The sequence below is a fragment of the Suricata suricatta genome, chromosome 15 (genome assembly GCF_006229205.1).
Source record: "Suricata suricatta isolate VVHF042 chromosome 15, meerkat_22Aug2017_6uvM2_HiC, whole genome shotgun sequence".
NCBI lineage: Eukaryota > Metazoa > Chordata > Mammalia > Carnivora > Herpestidae > Suricata > Suricata suricatta.
In genome coordinates, this window is record NC_043714.1 from 69693095 (window position 1) to 69711762 (window position 18668).

Here is an 18668-nt window from a genome sequence, read left to right on the forward strand (position 1 = left end):
AGATGTATAGCAATCACTGTAAACCGAGGAGAACAAAAGCCACCTGTTAAAAGAAGGCAGAATAGCCAGGCCAGAGGAAACGGATTCTTTGACAGCATCTCTGAGCCACTGTACTTACCTTTGGACTTTCCAAAACATGAGAAAAACAAATCCCTTTCTTTTGTAAGTCACTGTGGTCGGATTAGTTATAACTCACAACTGAACTCAACCTACAGACGCAGTGTGAGATCATCTTCACTTACTCCAATTCCATTCCTTTCAAGCTTCAAGGGCCCCCCTCTTGTCCACAGAACAGGAAAACGCTGGGCAAACTAGTGCGTTCTGACCCAGAAGCACAACCAGGTCCAAGATACTAAAAAGGCTGCTCGTTCCTTACCTCCATCATTTCTTCTTTCTTTAATTACCAGGAGGAAGATCGAGCAGTCATCTATTTAAGGAGGGGGTAAGGCCAAGTGTGCATTTTTGCCACTCAGAGTAAAATGAACTCATCAACAGAGAGAATGAGTTGGTGGAAGAATTCACTTACTATTCACTTAATATTGACTAAGTTGTAGGATAATTCTCCCAACTCTCAGCTTCCTGGGCCATAAATTAGGGAGAAAACACTGATGCCCACACTGTAGCTGCTTCCCGTTGCCACTGTCCCAAGTCGCCACAAGTTTAGTGGTTTAAAACTATCCAAATGGGGCGCCCGGGTGGCTCAGTTGGTTGGGCAGCTGACTTCAGCTCAGGTCATGATCTCTCAGTCTGTGAGTTCGAGCCCCGCGTCAGGCTCTGTGCTGACAGCTTGTAGCCTGGAGCCTGCTTCGGATTCTGTGTCTCCCTCTCTCTCTGCCCCTCCCTTGCTTGCTCCCTGTCTCTCTCTCAAAAATAAATAAACATTATTAAAAAAATGAAAAACAAAAAACTACACAAATGAACTAGCTGACATCTCCGGAGTCAAGGGTCCAAGAGATTTCTCAGACTGAAATAAGGAGGCTCCTGTTGGAGGCTCCGGGGGGGAAACCCCTTGTTCATCGCTCCCAGCTGGTCACACTGTTGGCATCCTTGCCCATGTCATTCCCTCTCTCCTCCAGTCCCACCTGCTTGAACACAGCACCTGCCCCTCCTCTGACGTCACGTTTCCCTCCGTGTCCTTCTTTTAACCACACTTGCAGTTACTCTCAGGGTCCATCCCAATCACCCAGGATCATCTCTCCATCCCAAGATGCCCAACGTGACCACAGCTGCCAAATCCCTCCTACCATATAGGGTGAAATCCACAGACTCCAAGGATTAGGGCTGGTCATGTGGTGTGTGTGTCAGGGAAGGGGGGGTGGACACTACTGTGTCTGCCGCTCCCAGGCCCAACGAAGTAGGAAAAGTGCAGGAGAAGCTCATGGTGACTGCAGGTCTCTTGATGAGCGCGTGAGCCAGAGGGACCCCAGCAAAGTCAGGGAGCACGACTCACTCCACAGCACAGGATGCAGCCCTAAGTCTACGCCTGGGGGTCTGACATGCACTAGTGAATGCATTCAGGACTATTGCAGGACGGGTACAGGGCGGCTGAGAAAGTGAACGATGGGGGAGACGCAGGGACAGGAAGGTGACTTGGCACGTTCTGTGCCAGACTTGCGGCTCCTACAAGGAAAACGGTTTGCCTATCTGGATCCTGGGGGATAAGTGTCCCTTACCGGGCACCTCCCCCGTGATGGGCTCCCTGCCTTAGCTTCCTAATCCGCTCTGCAGTCCGCAAGGGAGCTCTGACTTCTTGCTAGAGCAGAAGGAACGGAGGCCCGAGGTGCCCTAGGTGCTCGGTTACCCCCCCCAGGGGGTGTGTCACATACTGAGATTCAAATCCAGCTCCTGGGTCCTGGAGTGTGGGAAGGTTTACAGCAGACAGGAAGCCCGGGTCCTCGGGGGAAGGGGTGGCCCCCCATCTGCTGAGTGCTGGCGGCGTGAGGTCACTGCGCTCAGCACTTCCCCTTGGAGGTCCTAGCTTTGGATCAGCTCCCCCGACAGGAGCAGGCAGCTGGGGCCCGAGATATTACGTCCACTGCTCCGAGTGGAGCGGGTGGGAAGGGCACCACAGGAGTTGAGCCTGAGCTGACTCCAAAGTTGGGTTCCCAGCCACTGGGCAAAGATGCTGGCATGGGCTGAGAATGGGGCCCCTGCTCCCCAGGAAGGAGAGGCAGTCTCTTTCCTGGTAGAGCCACGTTTCTCTCCAGAGAGCTGGGAGGACGGGATTAGGTAAGGAGAGTGGCAGTGCGGCCAGACCACACCCTGGCTTTCCAGATGGAGGAGGCTGAGGTCCTTGATGGCGGTGGGGAGAGGGGGTGCAGTGCCAGGCAAGGCTCTGGCCCCACACCTCAGGGCAGGGAGGGGACTGCTTACCAAGAGGGGCAGGCTGGTTCAAGGCTGGTTCGGGAGTTTGAATCCCACCCACCTCAAGGCTCAGAGGAGCAGACGGGTCTGCTTTGGGGACCGAGCTTCCCATTCCACCAAGGATTCCAAGAGGTGACACAGCAGCTTTGGGGGGGGGGGCCAAGTGAGTGGCCTCTGGCGGGGATGCTAGGTGACCGGAGACCACTCCCTCCCCCTCTCTGGACCTCAGCACCCTCCAGTTCACCCTCCAGCCTCGGAGTTCTTTCAGCTCTGACAGCCTGGGGCCGCCTGTAATACAAGGAGCCTCTGGTCGTGGGGAATGAGTCAGTGTAAAATGCAGTTTTTACATCTTTCCAGGAGCCTCTGGCTATTCAACAACATTGACAGGAGCCTCTGAAGTTCCTGGGCGTGGGGAGGGCTCCCCTCTGGCTGATGTAATAACTTGGACCAGCTCTTTTTTTTTTTTTTTAAGTTTATTTATTTATTTTGAGAGACAGAAAGACTGAGAGCAAGTGGGGGGAGGGCAAAGAGAGAATCCCAAGCAGATATTCAGCTATCCGTTCAGAGCACAACCCGGGGCTCAAACTCACAGACAGTGAGATCACGACCTGAGCCAAGATCAAGGGTGGACGCTTCACTGACTGAGCCACCCAGGGCCCCGCCCTGCCCAGCTCTTGAACTGTGCAGAGATCATAATCTGATGACTTCAGAAGGGCCCAATCTCCTTCACAGACCCGTTGTGAGGAGCCAGCACGGTGCATAGGAAACCGAAGCCCAAACCCCAAACTAGCTGCCCCTCCAGAGGGCAAGACCCTCATGGCCATGCCACAGGCACTCTCCCCCCTCCTTTGTCTGAGCCCAGATGGCTTTTGAGTTTGTGCCTGCAAATTAGACACCTGATTTGCATTCCAGAATGCTGGTCCAAGCCTCCTTGTCCTCTCATCCTTCCCGACCCAAGGCGGGGGGAGTACCAAGGGGAATTTGTGGGCTGCCCTTTCGCTGAAGGACAAGCAAAAAAAGAAAAGAGAAAAAGCCTTAATCTTGCCTTGCCCTGTGGGGCTGCCCAGCGGCCAGGCCCCCGGAGGAGCGGAGGAGCGAGAGCCGCGGAGGGAGATTCTCTCCCATTCAGTATTCACACCAGTGCTTCCCTTTCTATTTTTAATGTTGCGCGTAGAGCGGTTCCCTCCGCTGGGCTATTTTTAGCAACGCTGCTGACAGCTGACGGCAGAGACAAAGGCACCGAGGCACCTTGAGAATGACAAATGGCAATTTCAGTGATGAAAATAGAAAGGCTATTTTTCTTCCTGGAAAGAAAGAGAAGCAAACGACCGCAGTTGCAAAGTTGCTGGGGCTTGCATTGAATTTATAATTTGGAACACACAGAGTGCCCCCGGCATAAAGGATTTCCTCACTCGCTGTCATTCTCTCCCTCCGTCAGTCCCTCCCTCCCTGCTCTCTCTTCCTTTGTCCCAGATCAAATACACCCTCCTTTGTGAAGCTGTCCCTGAAGTCCGCTCTCTCTAGATACACCATTATTGCCATCCTCATCCGGCTTCTCTCCCAGCGTGAACCACTTGAGGGCAGGGACTCTGTGATCTGGGGGACAGGGGTGGCGAGGGTCTAGCACTAAGAAAGAAAAAACAGCAGCCCAAGCCCACCCGGCACTCACAGTCTGGCCACTTCATTTTCCCGTTGCATGGAAACAATCTCACAGAATCCCAAGGTCAGACAAGGCTATTCTGAGACTAGGGGGAGGGGGCAGACACCCCCCCCCTTGGCTGGGAGGAGTTACTGTGACTTCTTTACCAGTCTCCCCGCCCTGCCTCTGCCCACCGTCCCCCCAGTAAGATTCAGTGAGATGTCCAGCTGTAGAATTGCACCCACTTTCCCACTGCACCCAAAGTAGAGCTGATCCCTGCTTTTGCACACCAGCCCCAAATATCCAAAGTCCCCGTCCTAGACCTTGGTGCAATGAGTAATCCACACAAAGCCTTCAAGACTAGAGGTGGGGTTCTGGTAGCCTTTGCTGGAGCGAGTAGAGAACAGGTTCACACAAATAGAAGGTCAATCAGGCAGGGATGGCTTGCAAGTAGCTGAGGGCTGAGTAGTTACTTTGTGTCGCTCTGTGCTGCTTACCTAGTTCTGTCCCAGGACAATCCTAGGAAGTAGGATTCTTCCTATTGTTTCCATGACTTTCTGACCTGCAAGTAGATACTTCAAGACTCCAAGCAAATGCCCTAGATCATCAAGGTCATCAAGGTCTGGTGAGGGTAGGGTAGACAAAAGACTGTGCCAGGCTTGGCTGTGTATCTGCCCATCACAAACATACCCCGTGCGCATGCCTGAAAAACAGGTGGACACATCGAAACGTGAGGCTTGAACATCCTAAGTGTTTTAGTTTGAGGCTTCTTCCTGTATAGAAGGCGTCGAGCCTAAGGTATATAATGAAGGCATTGCTGGTGCTGCACGGAACAGTCGGTGCTAATCCTGCATTTCTATCCTCCCCATGTGACTGGTCCGGAAACAAATACTTGACCTGAGTCTAGGAACGGAGACCCAGTGTGGCTCCTGGCAAACGGCTTGCCGTCCCCTCAAAACGAACGCCCGGAGGACTTGGTCTTCTAATTTCTCCGCAGTTTGCCTTGCTGGGGTGTGACATCCGAAGGTCGCCGCAGCCTCAGGGGGTTCTCCGAGCCGGGGGTGAGGCCAGCCCCTCCTCCTGGGAGACGCACGCTTCCTCGCTGGCCAGGCCCTTTACACTGGAGCGTCTGGCCCTTGCAAGTGACTCTGTGCCTTGCTCACAGCAGCATCATCATCATCACCATCACAAACAACTCCAGGCACGTTGGAGGCGCCAAGGGTATTTGTGGAGTGCAGTAACCAATGGAAGGTGTTGCGATGGGTCAACACCAAGAGTCTTTTTGCAAAACTTCAATGCAATCCAGCCCCGACTGCTATTGTTCAGGGGTAGGTGCTGGGGTCAGGGAGATACCGAGGGACCCACCTGGTGGGAGATGAGCAGACTGTCCGGACGGGAGTCCAGGCGCCTTGGTCCTAAGGGGGTGCATGTCCGGCCCTCCGGTGCACTGTGTGCTCCGTGTAGAAGACGGAGGCTGTGAGCCATAGACCTGACGATTGCATCTTACTCCGCATCGCCCAGGCCACCCACGGCATCGGGGCCAAATGCTCAGGACCAGCCTGTGTCCCGGGGAGCATGCTTAGAGCAGAGAAACTCAGGATGAGGGGTCTTGAGAACTCTCGGGGGTGGGGGGATGCTTACACAGAAAAGGGGAGGCGGGAAGAGGGGAAGGGAAGAAATGGGCACTCTATTCCCTCTGCCCCACCACCAGCACCTTGGCTGAATGGTCCTGCGCTCCCGTTCCTACAGGAACCAGCGAGAATTCAGGGGGCGGGGCACGCGCATGCGCCCTCACATGCGGTTGCAGGACCGTAGAACCGTATGTGCGAATATCGGGAGGTCCCAAGGCGAGGTCTTCCAGCATCATTTCCTTTAAGCGTGTTGCCTTTCCTGTCAGTGCTTTTCCCACTGCATTGAGATGGCGGGTCAAAGACTTCTTTGCACCTGCCTGTGGCCACCTCTTGCCCTTTGGGTTAATAAATCCCTCATCGTAATGAGCTCCTCTCCGCCTGGAATCCCTGGGTCCTCCTCGTCAGCTTTGCGTTTCCACCTCGCTGCTTCTTCAAGGGTGCTTTGGGCTCTGGACCTGTGTTCTTCCATCCCTGACGTCACTAGTCTGGTACTTCCACATTGGGGCCCACAGCACAGCACTCTTAATTTTTTTTTTCCAACCCCGAGGGCTTTTAACCTCTCACATTTAACAGGGAGCAGTCTTTCCTGGGCCTCCTTCCGTCTGGCCCTCCTGGGGGCAGAGAACCTGAATGTGGCCTTAGGAGGGGCTGTCATGTGAAAGCAGGTCCATGGGGTGAAAACCCTTCAGCTCAACGTTAGGAGGAAGCTTCCCATGTTAGGAAGAGCAGCTCAAAGACCCAGTGCACTTTTTTATGAGGTAGTGAGATGCGCAACACAGGGAGCATACAAGCAGAAACCAGAACTATAGAAATGTTTGAGAATACCATCGTGGGTTGTGGGAATCTAGAGAGAGTGTTAGCGGCATCAGAGGGCTGTTGAGGTAATTGCGGAGTCTGAATCCTGAGGTTTCCTCCCTGGCTGCCCCTTTCGCGAATATATATTGTGAAATGTACAGAAATGCCATTGTGATTCATCAAGTAAAACTTTATTTAAAAGGGTTACTTGGCTTGTAGAAGCATAGTTTCTAGATCAATGGATACTAAAAATACAACTGCTATTTTGTGGGGATCTGAGAGATTTTTTTTGACTCTACAAGGGACCTTTTATTCTTGAAAGATTTGAGAAGCACAGTTTCAGTGCATTCAAATATCAGATAGGAGAAATCAGGTCAGATGACATTTATCTCCCTTCCAGACCAGCTTTCGGATACTAAGTAAGCATTCACCTTTAACTGACATTATTCTACAAAAGAGAGAGGAAAAGTAAACAAGCTATTAGCAAAAATGTGCTTTCTTTGTGTGTGATTTATTGTGTTACCAAGAATAATGGGTTGTTAAAAAAATATCTGAGGGCCATGCCCATTAAAAAGAAAAAAGGAAACTGTACTTGGTAATTCAATGGTCTACATAGTTGTAACTGACATTAATTTAAGACTTCAAAAAAAATCCATTTGGTCAGGTCACGCAAATGTCACTTTTATGTGGTGCCTAACTTTAGACTTCTGCCAAAGTGAAACACTCATCACGCCTAGGTCTGCCGGAAGGAAAAGATCCCCTACAGAGAATGGCCCTCTGGCATTTTTCAACCCCACTGAGCTGAAAGAAACAGAGGCAGAAGTTACATCAGCCACAAAGCAGGACTTTGTCAAATTCCCCAGCACTTGCTGGAAGGGCTAAGTTTCCTAAGAGCTGGGGGTTTGTGCTAGAGAATGCGGCTGGCTCCTAACCTAGGAGGTCACACAACATCCGCAGAACGCAGGGTAAGCTCCACGAAGCAAAATTTTAGTGGTACATTTAAGGGAGAAATTACATCACCCGCACCCAAAGGTGGTGGAAGGGTCTCTGGACTGAACCAGGAGACCTGTGTTCCGGGTCGATTCTGCCTCGAGCCTCAGTCCTGGCCTCAGATTTCCATGGGAGCTGCTTTAAGCATATAACCGTGGGTGAGGGGTGGCAAGGCGAGGTGCAGTCCCAGAGAGAGAACTGCAAAGAGTAGACTCACAGCTCCCAGGGGAGATCACCTGATGCCACGTGGGGTCACCCTGGACGTGTGGGGTCGGACGCATGGGGTCAGCCGCGAGGCAGAAGGAGAGGAGGGACCCGTGGGCAGGCACTTTCATTGCGGTCTCCTTGGGCAGGGCCATGCGAAGGGAGGGCAAGCAGGCTCCAGATTGGCTTGTTCAGATAATTTCGGTGGGCTCTGGAGCGTCGGGCTGTCCCTGGCAGTCTGGTGCCTGGCCCTGGGGCTGGTAAGGTGCTGTCGAGGCCCGGAGTATGAGACTTAATGGTCTGGGGGAAAGGACCTAACGAGCCTCCGGCCAGGGTCGGTGGTCATGGCCTCTACACACTACCGTGTTACGCAGGTGTTACGCAGGCCTTGACCAAACCTCCTCCCCTCTTGGGGCCTCAGCTTCTTATCTTTAAAATAGAGAATGGACTAAAAGGTCTTCAAACTCCCTTGAGTTTTGAAGTCATTCGCTTTGATGAAAGTGCTTTCCAAGGTCATTTGCAACAGCTGCAAGGAATCCAGGGCTCTCCAGCTCCGACACGCTGGGATCCTAGTTTAATATTAACGTATCATAACACTGCCGGCGTTGTCTGGAATGCAAAACACACCACAGAAGACGTAGGAAATGCAGATCTGACTAGTAACAGAACGTCTGGGGTCCTGGCCAGCTAGTTGGGTCACCTCAGTGCCGTCCCCACCTCAAGTACAGATGATGGCGCCGAAGTCTGTGCCCCGGATTTCCTTTGTCTTGTCTACAAGGACGCCCTCTTCCCTGTCCAATGGATTGTCATCTTCTTCGGGATCATGAATGTTCTTGTCCATTCGTTCATTCAGTCATTCAGTTACTCTGCACACATTGACCCAAACATTCTATGTACCAGTCACCGTGTAAGCGCAGAGCATACGAAAACAGAAAGCCAAGGCGCTGTGCACCCCTCAATTTCAACATCAAGGTCAGGGAACTGTTTTGTCTCAACACACATGTTAGGGAAAGTGAGAGAAAGAGCAGAACTCAAAACCCTCTCATGATTGTCCATGGGTCCCCAAAGAATGGCCACACATATTTCTGTATATCCAGAAAGTAGGAGAACCTTTTGGCCTTGTAGAAAACCAACGTGTGAAAGAAGTGACATGTGGCTTTCCTGTTCTGGGCCTCTGTGTCTTCTGCATGTCTTCATAACCCCCAACCCCAGGTTACCTGAGTCTCTCCCCGAACTCCCCCACTTCCCCCAGCCACCCCAAACTTGGCAAGCCCATTGTTTGTTGGCAACGTCCTATTGGGAGGACAGATTAAATCAAGTTAAAAATCAAGTTAAAATTTCAGACTTGAGGGGCACCTGGATGACTCGGCTGTTTAAGCGTCTGACTCTTAATTTTGGCTCGGGTCATGATTTCACGGTTGATGGGTTCAAGCCCCGGGTCAGGCTCTGCGCTGACAGCTCAGAGCCTGGCGCCTGCTTCGGATTCTGTGTCTCTGCCCCTCCCCTGCTTGTGCTCTGTCTCTCTCTTTCAAAAATAAATAAACATTAAAAAAATAAAAATGAAATGAAATGAAAATTCAGACTTGAGCTATCATTGTAGGCTTCAGATACCTAGTCTTTTCTTCTAGAAGTTCTTTCTCTCTAAAAAAAATAATAATAAAATAAGTAAAACAAATAATATAGAAGTCCTTCCTTCCTTCCTCCCTTCCTTTCCTTCCTTCCTCCCTCCCTTCCTTTCCTTCCTCCCTTCCTTTCCTTCCTTCCTTCCTTCCTTCCTTCCTTCCTTCCTTTCTTTCTCTCTTTCTTTCTTTCAATTTACAAAGCGAATCCGTATGCCTGCGTGGGACAGGAGGTGAGCCAGTGCTATTGTCACACACGTACTTGCTCTCGAGGCCTGTGCTGGGCCCTGCCCGTGAGTTCAGTGCTCCTCGGGGCGGCCCGATCAGGTGGCCACTCTCAGAGAATGACAGAACGGGAAATGGGCTCAGAGAGAAGAGACAAGGAACACTTGTGAGCTCGGCAGGTGCAGCCATTTCAAACAGCTTTCACTTTACTTTTTTTAAGTTTATTTATTTATTTTGAGAGAGAGGGGTGAGAGAGCATGTCCCATGAGTGGGGTAGGAGCCGAGAGAGAGAGGGAAGAGAGAGAATCCCAAGCAGGCTCCGTGCCATCAGTGCAGAGCCTGACACGGGGATTGAACTCAGAAACCGTGAGATCACAACCTGAGCTGAAATCTAAAGTCTGATGCTTAACCAGCTGAGACACCACCCAGGTGCCCCCAGTGTTAACTTTGAAGAGGTCATCATTCCCACTGGGGAGAGAGAAGCTGGCGGACTGCAGGGAATCCGCAATCTCTGGGAAGGATGTCATTTGGTGTGACTCTGAGTTTTGTCCGGTTTGTGCCTGATTTCTGTTTTCCTGCACGCCGCTCCCGTGCGTTTCCTTCCCCTCAGGTTTTCATATTTGCTACTGTGACAGCTTCGTAGCCCAGATACATTGACTTAGTACCCTGAACTTCACACGTGCCTCCGTGCCTGGAGCCTCCCTTCTTCGTGTCACCGTGACGAGGATTTCCACTTGGGTGCCCCACACACCTAACGTGCCCTTGCCCAGACTCACCTTCCACCTCACATCCTGCTCCCTGCTTCCCACAGGCCCCGTCCACCTGATCGCACTGGCCACCAATGCAGAGGGGTCCTGGGCTCCTGCCTGCCCTCCCCTCTGCCCCACACCCAGTCACCCCTTCCATGTGCCCACCCCTCCTCTCCTTCCCTCCAGCACTGTCCTAGCTCTGGGCCCCCTGCAGAGTCCAGGAGAGGCCCCTTAGTGCCCAGAGCTTTCATTTTGGTCAATGTATTTTTCTCCCAACAACAGCACCTTAGACGAGCTGTCCTGGAAGCAGACACTGACGCGGGGAGTCACGTACAGATGAATATCGAGGTCATGTTTCCAGGACCGCCTGGTAAGGAGTCAAGGGAGGCAGACCAGGGATCTGGAAACGAGCCCTGTGGGGCTGCCATCTCAGGTCAGGTCCACAGCTGGGTCCTGCAGGAAACTCTGGGGTTTGAGGGGGTCCTCAGAGAATCTGTCCCGACTCAAGGAGCTGGGCTTGCCTATCCTGCACCGTTCAGTTCTCGGAGTGTCTGAGACAGACGCAGAAGCAGAGATGGAGACACGGTGTCCTAGGGCCCCACGGGGCAGGTGGGGGCAGAGGTGGAGGCGAGGCAGTCGGGCACATGGCTTTGCCCCCCACCAGTCTGGCCAACTGCCTCACTGACACGAAGGTGTGGGCACCCAATGCTGCCTGCAGGGCCCCCCTGAGAATAGCTGACAGATAAGCATTGGAACCCAGTTTTCTCCAAAGTACTTTTCCAGCTCTGATCCCATTTGCCAAAGCCTCACAAGGCTGTTACCCCTACTTGACGCGAGGAACTCAGGGTACAGAGAGGCCAAGTGATGTTCCTGAGTTTCCCAGCCAGGTGGTGGCGAGGTTACAATTCAGCCCCAGGTCTTCTGGCCCTGGTCTGGGACGCGGAGGGCAGCATGGGCCACGTCTTATAGAACGAAGCTCTGGCCAGTGAAACGGATGCTGAAAGGGGACCTGTGTTTCCCCAGAACACCTCCGAACACCCTCGCTCTCCCCTCCTTCCTGGTGCAGGGAGCGGATCTGGCTAAGCAAGGTCTGTGTTCTAAGGATGCCGACAGGTAGATCCTGGGAGCTGGGAGCAAAGTTGCCAGTGAGGTGGGAAGATAAATGGAATCAGCTCCCAGCCCCCCAGCCCCGATTATGTGACTGTTAAAATGCAAGTCAGTTCATGTTTCTTCCGGCCTCTGACCTTCCGCTGGTCAGGATAGAAGCCATGTCTTTGTGATGACCTCCATGGCCCTATGCCACCTAGCCCTTCCCACTCCCCTCCACCTTTCTGATCTGACTGAGATCTCCCCCATGCTCACCTGGATCGAGCCACACCTGCCCTCCTGCTAGGTTTCACAGGGACTTGGTGCATTCCTGCCTCAGGGCCTTTGCGCTTGCCCTTCTCTCTACCTGGGATGGTTTTCGGCAGATAACCACCTCCTTCCAGACGTTATCCCTGGGCACCCCATCTCAATGCAGTCTCCCCAGTTACGTCCCATTACTATTCCCTGCTTTACTTTTCCATTTCTGTCGTAATTTTACTTACTTATCCTCACGATCAGTCCCACCTCCTGCCCGCCACATTGCCACACTGGAAGCCCCCAGAGGGAAGATATATTCTTTTCTCCCTCACTCCCGGTGTATCCCGATGCCTAGAACAGTGCCTGGCACACAAGACATCCAAGAGATTTGCTGTCGCAAAGAATGAACTGCCCTGTGGGGTCGTGTCTGTGGAGTTTCCTACCTCCTCTCCCCCATCCCAGAGCTGTGCTCTGAATCGGACAGACTAGGCTCTGACACTGACTCTAATCGTTAATGACCACGTGGCCTGGAGCCAAGGATTTCATCTCTGTCATTGAAAGTCTCATCTTTAGAGCAGGGATTGCCGTTCATAGCTCCCTGAGGCTTGGGAAGACTAAGCCATGAAGCACTGATACAAGGAGTACACTTGTGCCCGTGTCTACGTGAACTACACCACGGTGTTGCCTGACGATCTGGGATAATTTTAAAACCTCAAATATTCACAGACCTGGGTACTTAGTCTCACCTCTGAAATTAGCTGTTAAGTGTGAAAAGAAGCTAGCTAGCTGCTTTGGCGGCATGAGGTCTGAGATGTTGCCTTATTATGTCAGTCAACAGATAATTTTAGTAGACACATTAGCAACATTTAAATAGAGGTTTGGGGTAGTTGATGAATAAATGAGAAATAATGGGGGAGATGTCTTCATTGTCTAGGTTTCCATTCCAAAGCATCTTAAGAAACCCTTTTGCCTAGATAGTTTTCTTCCTTATTTAATATTGTTTCCTCTTGACCCACTCCATACATTTATGTTGATTTAATATGTATAGTCAATAAAGTATATTTAATACAAAGCTGCTCATATAAGGGAGAATCACTGACCTCTCATTCATGCACTTACTGTACTTCATTCATTCACCAAACAGATGCTTACAGGGTGCTTAATGGGCACCAGGCCCCGTGCTGAACCCTGGGGTGTCGAGGGCGTGAATACCAGAATCTGCGTTCACAAAGCTCACGATTTAGGGAAGGAGAGATACTGACAAGTTGCATGCCGTATCAGTGATCTAATACTGAAAGTGATCTGGGGAGATACAGAAAAGGAATGTGAGAATTCAGGAAAGGGGAGAAACTGCTTCTGTGTTGAGTCATCCAATAGCACGTGGTCTGCTTTGACAGAGTTAACCCTCTCTCAGCTGGCCTGGTGTTGCGCTCCAACAGAACAAGCAAGGGAAAGGCAGGGGGTAATTAGCATGCAGGGCAGCCTTGAGCTGCCACCACCATCGGGACCCTTCTGTTGGGTCTTGTGAGGCTCCCCGTCATCCTCCTACTTGCCACTTCCAGAGCCTTTTCTGGTACTCGTCCACGTGGTCATGGGTACAGAGACAGAGAAGACAGGTGCAGCCATGGAGGAGAGGCATGTTTTGAAGTTCTGTTGTATGGAGCAGGTCAGTGTGAAACCAGTAAAGTCAGAAGACACAGCTGGCCACCTCCTCCATGAAGCCAGTCTGGCCTCAGCTTCTCCTGTTTTGGTCCCCACCTCTTGCTCCATCTCCTGGGTTCATTGCTGAAACATCATCCTGTGATCATGACTGCAGACCAGGGTCTCTCAGGCCTTCTTTGCTGCTCAAGAAAGAGAAATCTTTCGATTACAGAGAATACAGCCTCATTACAGCATCGTGTGTTTCATTAGCAGCAATATTAGTTAACGGTACTTGTAATACACTAAGTCCAGGAAAAGAAGATGAGGGACACAGAATGAGGTGTAAATGGCTCCCTTACGGTCAGAAGAGATGATGTAGACCTAGCCATTACTTCCCACCTGAGGCCAGGGAGTATGCATGGGCTAAGTCCTAAAGGGTCCTTGATCGAGGGGGGCAAGATGTGAAATTGGATAGCGTGTACTGACTCAGGCACACTCTTCTGAGCTTAACAAAATTTAACATCCTGCTACAGGACTCAGGGTGATTCTAGAAGCAATGCCTTACTCTGAGCGAAGTTGAGAGGCTAGAACTGCCACAGCAGGTGGGAAAGCTCCGGGAAGGGGACACGCCGAAGCAGAGTCACCATCCTACATTGCACAAGGCCTACCGGATGGTTCACGGGAGGGTTCAGAGCACAGACCATGTGCCGCAAACAAAGTACGCTCTGTTGGGAGGGTACCTGCATCACGAAAAGTTAGGGAGCCCCTCCATGGACCAGGGCCAGCACAGCGGAAGCTATGAGAGAGCTTGACTTGCAAATAGCAATGGGGATGATGGGACCCCCAAGCAGTAGGGGCCAGCCGGCCGCAACTGGCCATCGGAAGTCAGGGGGTTGCAACTATCATGAGTGTGGAGCAGCAGGGCCTGACGCACAGAGGACTGCGGAGATGGTGCGTACAGTGGGGCATCCTTAGGGGCAAAACAGATGGACTCAGCTGGCACCAGCAGAAGAAATCAAGGATGAACGACCACGATCTGGTAGCTGAAGATGACTTATTTGTCCTACTAACCTTCCTCTGCTCTAAGATTCCCCTTAGGAGGAGAAGTCCTCCAGGATCCCGGGGGACAGAACCCCCAGCGGACATGGAGAAGGGGACGCGAACAGGGCATCGGGAGGACCAGAGTACCCATGCAGACACACCGCCCTGGTGCTTTTCCGGGGAAGAGCGTGCTGCCCGTCACGAGGCTGTGGGCGGCAGGAACCCTCCTCTACCTTGCTCCCTCAGGGTTTGGCTGAGCCATCTCCCCAACATCACGCCTCTCCCAGGGCAGCTCAGGACCAAGTGGGACGGTGACAACCCCGCGGTTAACTAGCCCTGGTAATTCCTCCAGGGCTGCCCCCTACTTTTATGCGTAAGTAGTCCTCTGAGGAAGCCCATCTTGAGTTACCGGGGCTCAGATTGACACAATGACCTATAAGACCAGTCCATCCCTGGAGACACCCAAACAAACGATTTGGGGGAGGCACATTCTGAATTTAGCAGGTCAGTGTAAAATCAGCAAAAATTGGGCTGCAAATAGACACAGAGTCCTGGGATCGGTATCCTGCTCTGAGGATTCTGAAAGATTTTCGCCTGTGTTCTCATCAGCCTATAGATGGGGTATTGTAATCTCCTTCCATGCTGCGGCCTGTCTTAGATGTCACCCACTGAACAGGCACCGACTGGCCGCCATCAATCAGCCTGGATGTCTTCTCCACACTGCCGTGCCTGCCAGGCTCGGGAAAACATTTGTTCTCTGGGGGCTTCCAAAAATATTGACAGTTCTTGGAAGAGATTCAACACTAATTTGGGGGACTTTCTTTCTTTTCCATGGTGACAGCTTTCCTGACAGCATGAGGCCAAGCATTTCGGCTGTTTAAATGGTGAGTTTTTTTGAAAAGATGATGATGATCTCATCCCTGCAGCTCTGTCTGGGTGGGTCTGAGCGGCAGACACCTCACGTGCCAGGCTGTGTAATGAGCTCTCGGCAGGATGATGAGCTCATCGGATCGCTACGGTGGCTGTGGTCTTGGGGTCGGGCTGCTTTCCGTGTATCCATGGCATCTGTGATCTTGCAGACGGGCACCTTTGCTTCTGAAAACGGCTCCTGGCATTTTCTTTTACAGCTGGCCATTGGCAGCTCTTCCCCGTAGAAATGACACTTGCTGCGGATGCTTCTGAAGCGACAGTCGATAACGCCATTTGTCCAATGTGCCCTTTACCGTCCCATCTCCAGACCTTAGCTGCTCCCTCCACCTGGATGCCCACTCTACTCCATCCACATGCCCAAATTCTAATGATTTCCCATTGCCATGAAGTCTTCCCCCAGTCTCTCATGTTGGATCGGATACTCCTTTTTTCCAACATCCACATTATACTTCTGTGATGACCTAGAAGTAATGTCTGTGCAGTACTTCCGCCTTCTAGGTACATCACACATACATTATCAATCCTTAAAACTTACGATATTATCCCACTAGTTGTTGTAGACTTGTCAAAGTCATTGATTCACTGAAATTCTCGTTCTCCCTGCCCCTATAAAGTTAAGTGAAGCCATGTGACTTGCTTTGGCCAAGGCAACAAAACTGGAGAGTGCCTGGGTGGCTCAGTTAGTTAAGCGTCTGACTTCAGCTCAGGTCATGATCTTGTGATTCGTGGGTTCAAGCCCCGTGTCAGGCTCTGTGCTGACAGCTCGGAGCCTGGAGGCTGCTTCGGATCCTGTGTCTCCCTCTCTTTCTGCCCTTCCACTGCTCACACTCTATCTCTCTCTAAAATAAATATACATTAAACAAAACTGATGTGTCATTTCTGGGTCAAAGTTTTAGGAGCCAGGGTGCAACTGGCCACACTCTCTTTTACTCAGTACCATAAGATCAGCAATATTCAAGGTCATGGCTACTCTGACAACCTGCATTCTTTGCCTGGTGCTGAGAACACAAGATGGGTAAGGTGGGTACAGCCTTGGAGATGCCCGTGGGCTAGAGCAGAGTGCCTGGTGCAAGTGCATTACCAGTGCTGGAATAATTGCTGTGATGGATATATTTTCAGAATAATGGAGGGAGGTGGGATGAAGACCCTAAACAATGACTCAGTGTTAGCCAGGCCCAAAGGTAGGAGTGGGATCTTTAGAGAAGCATGTGAAAAGTCCAAAGACAGGAAAAGAGATTGCCATGACAAAAAGATGAAGTAAATGAATGGCCTCCCCAGGAGATCATAATGAAAGCCAACGAACACTCTGGGGCCTTTGTAAATATGCATATTTATTACGTGTCTTTATTAATTTAAAAAGGTTTTTAAATGTTTTTTTAAATTTATTTTTGAGAGAAAGAGAGAGACAGCATGAGCATAGGAGGGGCAGAAAGAGAGGGAGACACAGGATCCGAAGCAAGCTCCAGGCTCTGAGCTGTCAGCACAGAGCCCAATTCAGGGTTCGAACCCACAAACCATGAGATCGTGACCTGAGCGGAAGTGAGACACTTAACCGACTGAACCACCCAGGTGCCCCTATGTGTCTTTATTATTAATGGCACAAAGGAAGCACTGAGCAAATGATGATCTGCATGCCTCCCTCCCCAGCTCAAAGTCTATATTGTGTTTGAGGTCTGGAATGAGGGCTGTTTTCATATTGTCTCTATAAATGTTGGTCAAGGATACCTAGGTCTTTTTTCCCCAATGCCTGCCTCTTGCTTCTTTTTTTTTTATGTTTATTCATTTATTTTGAGAGAAACAGAGAGAGTATGAGTTGAGGAGAGGCAGAGAGAGAAAGGGAGAGAGAGAATCCCAAGCAGGCTCAGCACTGTCAGCACAGAGACAACGTGACACTTGAACTCACAAAACCATAAGATCATGACCTGAGCTGAAACCAAGAATCAGACGCTTAACCTACTGAGCCCCCCACACACCCCCACTGCATTTTGTGTCTTTAGTCAAAGCCCTCATTTAAAATTGTCGATGGTGCCGTGCTACCTTCAGAAGGAAGTCCGTGCTCTTGGGGAAGCATTCCAGGTCATTCCCAGTCCGTCCCCAGCCTACCTTTCCAGGATCCAAGTGCACTGTGTTCCTACAGAAGCATGCGTCCTGAACTTCCAATCCTCTGAATCTTTGTTGATCATTCCTCCACCTTGAAGACCCTTCATCCAAAGCCATGGCCATCTTTCAAGGCCCAGCTTACATCTCGCCTCTTAGGTGGAGCCAGACCGTTCCCTGACTCCCCGCCCTGCCCCTCTGCAGAGTAAACCCCTCCCCTCCATTCCTGTTGTTCTTGGCTCTGGTTGTTTCTAAGAGGGTGTTTTCCCTTTGGGTTTTGGAGGTTTTCCTCTGATGGCTTAGCCCTAATTTTTCTTTTAATTTATCCCACAAATCCCTTGGGATTTGTAGAGATTCTAAAATCTCTAGCTTGATGTCCTTGGTCAGATTTATAAACTTCCCAGTGATTATCTCTTTAAACATTGCTGCTGCCCCATTCTAGACCTTCTGTCCTTATGGGGCCCCATTAGCCTCTCTTCTGTATTTACCTGTCTCTTCTGACATCTGATTTTGGATATCTTTCAATTTACAAGTTCTCCTCTAGGCTTGGTTTTATCTTCTGTTCAAAAAGTCCACACTGTTTAATTTTAGTTATTATATTTTTCAGTTCTAAGACTTTCATTATTTAATAGTTTCTGATTCATTGCCAAAATTCTCAATCCTATTTTTTGTCTTCTAGGTTATGCATCTTTATTTTATAATTCCATTATTTATATCATTAAGGTCTGTTTCAATTGCCTATTTTGTCTTCCATTCATATCAGCTTGCCTCCTGGTGTGTCTAGCATCTTTATCGAGCGTTAAACATTGTGTATGAAGAACTGGGCAAAGCAGACAAGGGACGCTGCATGGCTGTGATTTCTGAGAGACAGGAAATAGGTGAGATGAGCCCAGTGTTCTGGGCTCCAGTTCAACTGCTTGGGGAACTTTGCTTCAGTTTTCTGCCTTGGGGAACTTTCTAGAATATTACAGTGGGAGATGAAATCCAAAAAGAACACAGACGTTTCCGTGGTCTGGAGCTCCTACCAGGGCGGAGTTTTTAGAATGAGGTACCGCAGAGAAGGATGGAGCTATACAGATCAGAAGCTCCACACACGCACACCGGATTCACTTAAGTCTGCCCAGATACTAACGTGTGTATGTGGAGGGAGATTCCACACAGCCCAGCAGAAAGTAACTACAGAGGAGGAGTGAGCTCACTGGACCTTCTGGAGGCCCCCCAGTGCTGGAGACAGAAAGGCATTCAGACCAGCCAGGCAGACCGTGAAAAGCCACCAGACCACTCAGGTGACATCCCCCCCGTAGCCCTTTCTACATAGGAGTGCCCGTTGAAGGTATCTGGTGTTGGTTATGCACTGCAAGCTGGGGGCGCGGGGCCGCTAACCTGCCCCTTCACTTGC

At 50.9% G+C, this 18668-nt stretch overlaps 1 long non-coding RNA gene across 1 annotated transcript; it reads right to left on the bottom strand.

Annotated features, from left to right (window-relative positions):
• Positions 1-3520: 3520 nt before the first annotated feature.
• LOC115279365 lies at positions 3521-5101 on the bottom strand. Its single transcript, XR_003903389.1, has 3 exons — positions 4901-5101; positions 4501-4706; positions 3521-3668 (listed from the first exon to the last, which is right to left on the bottom strand). It is a non-coding gene; the product is annotated as an uncharacterized LOC115279365 (long non-coding RNA).
• Between the last annotated feature and the right edge of the window lie 13567 nt (positions 5102-18668).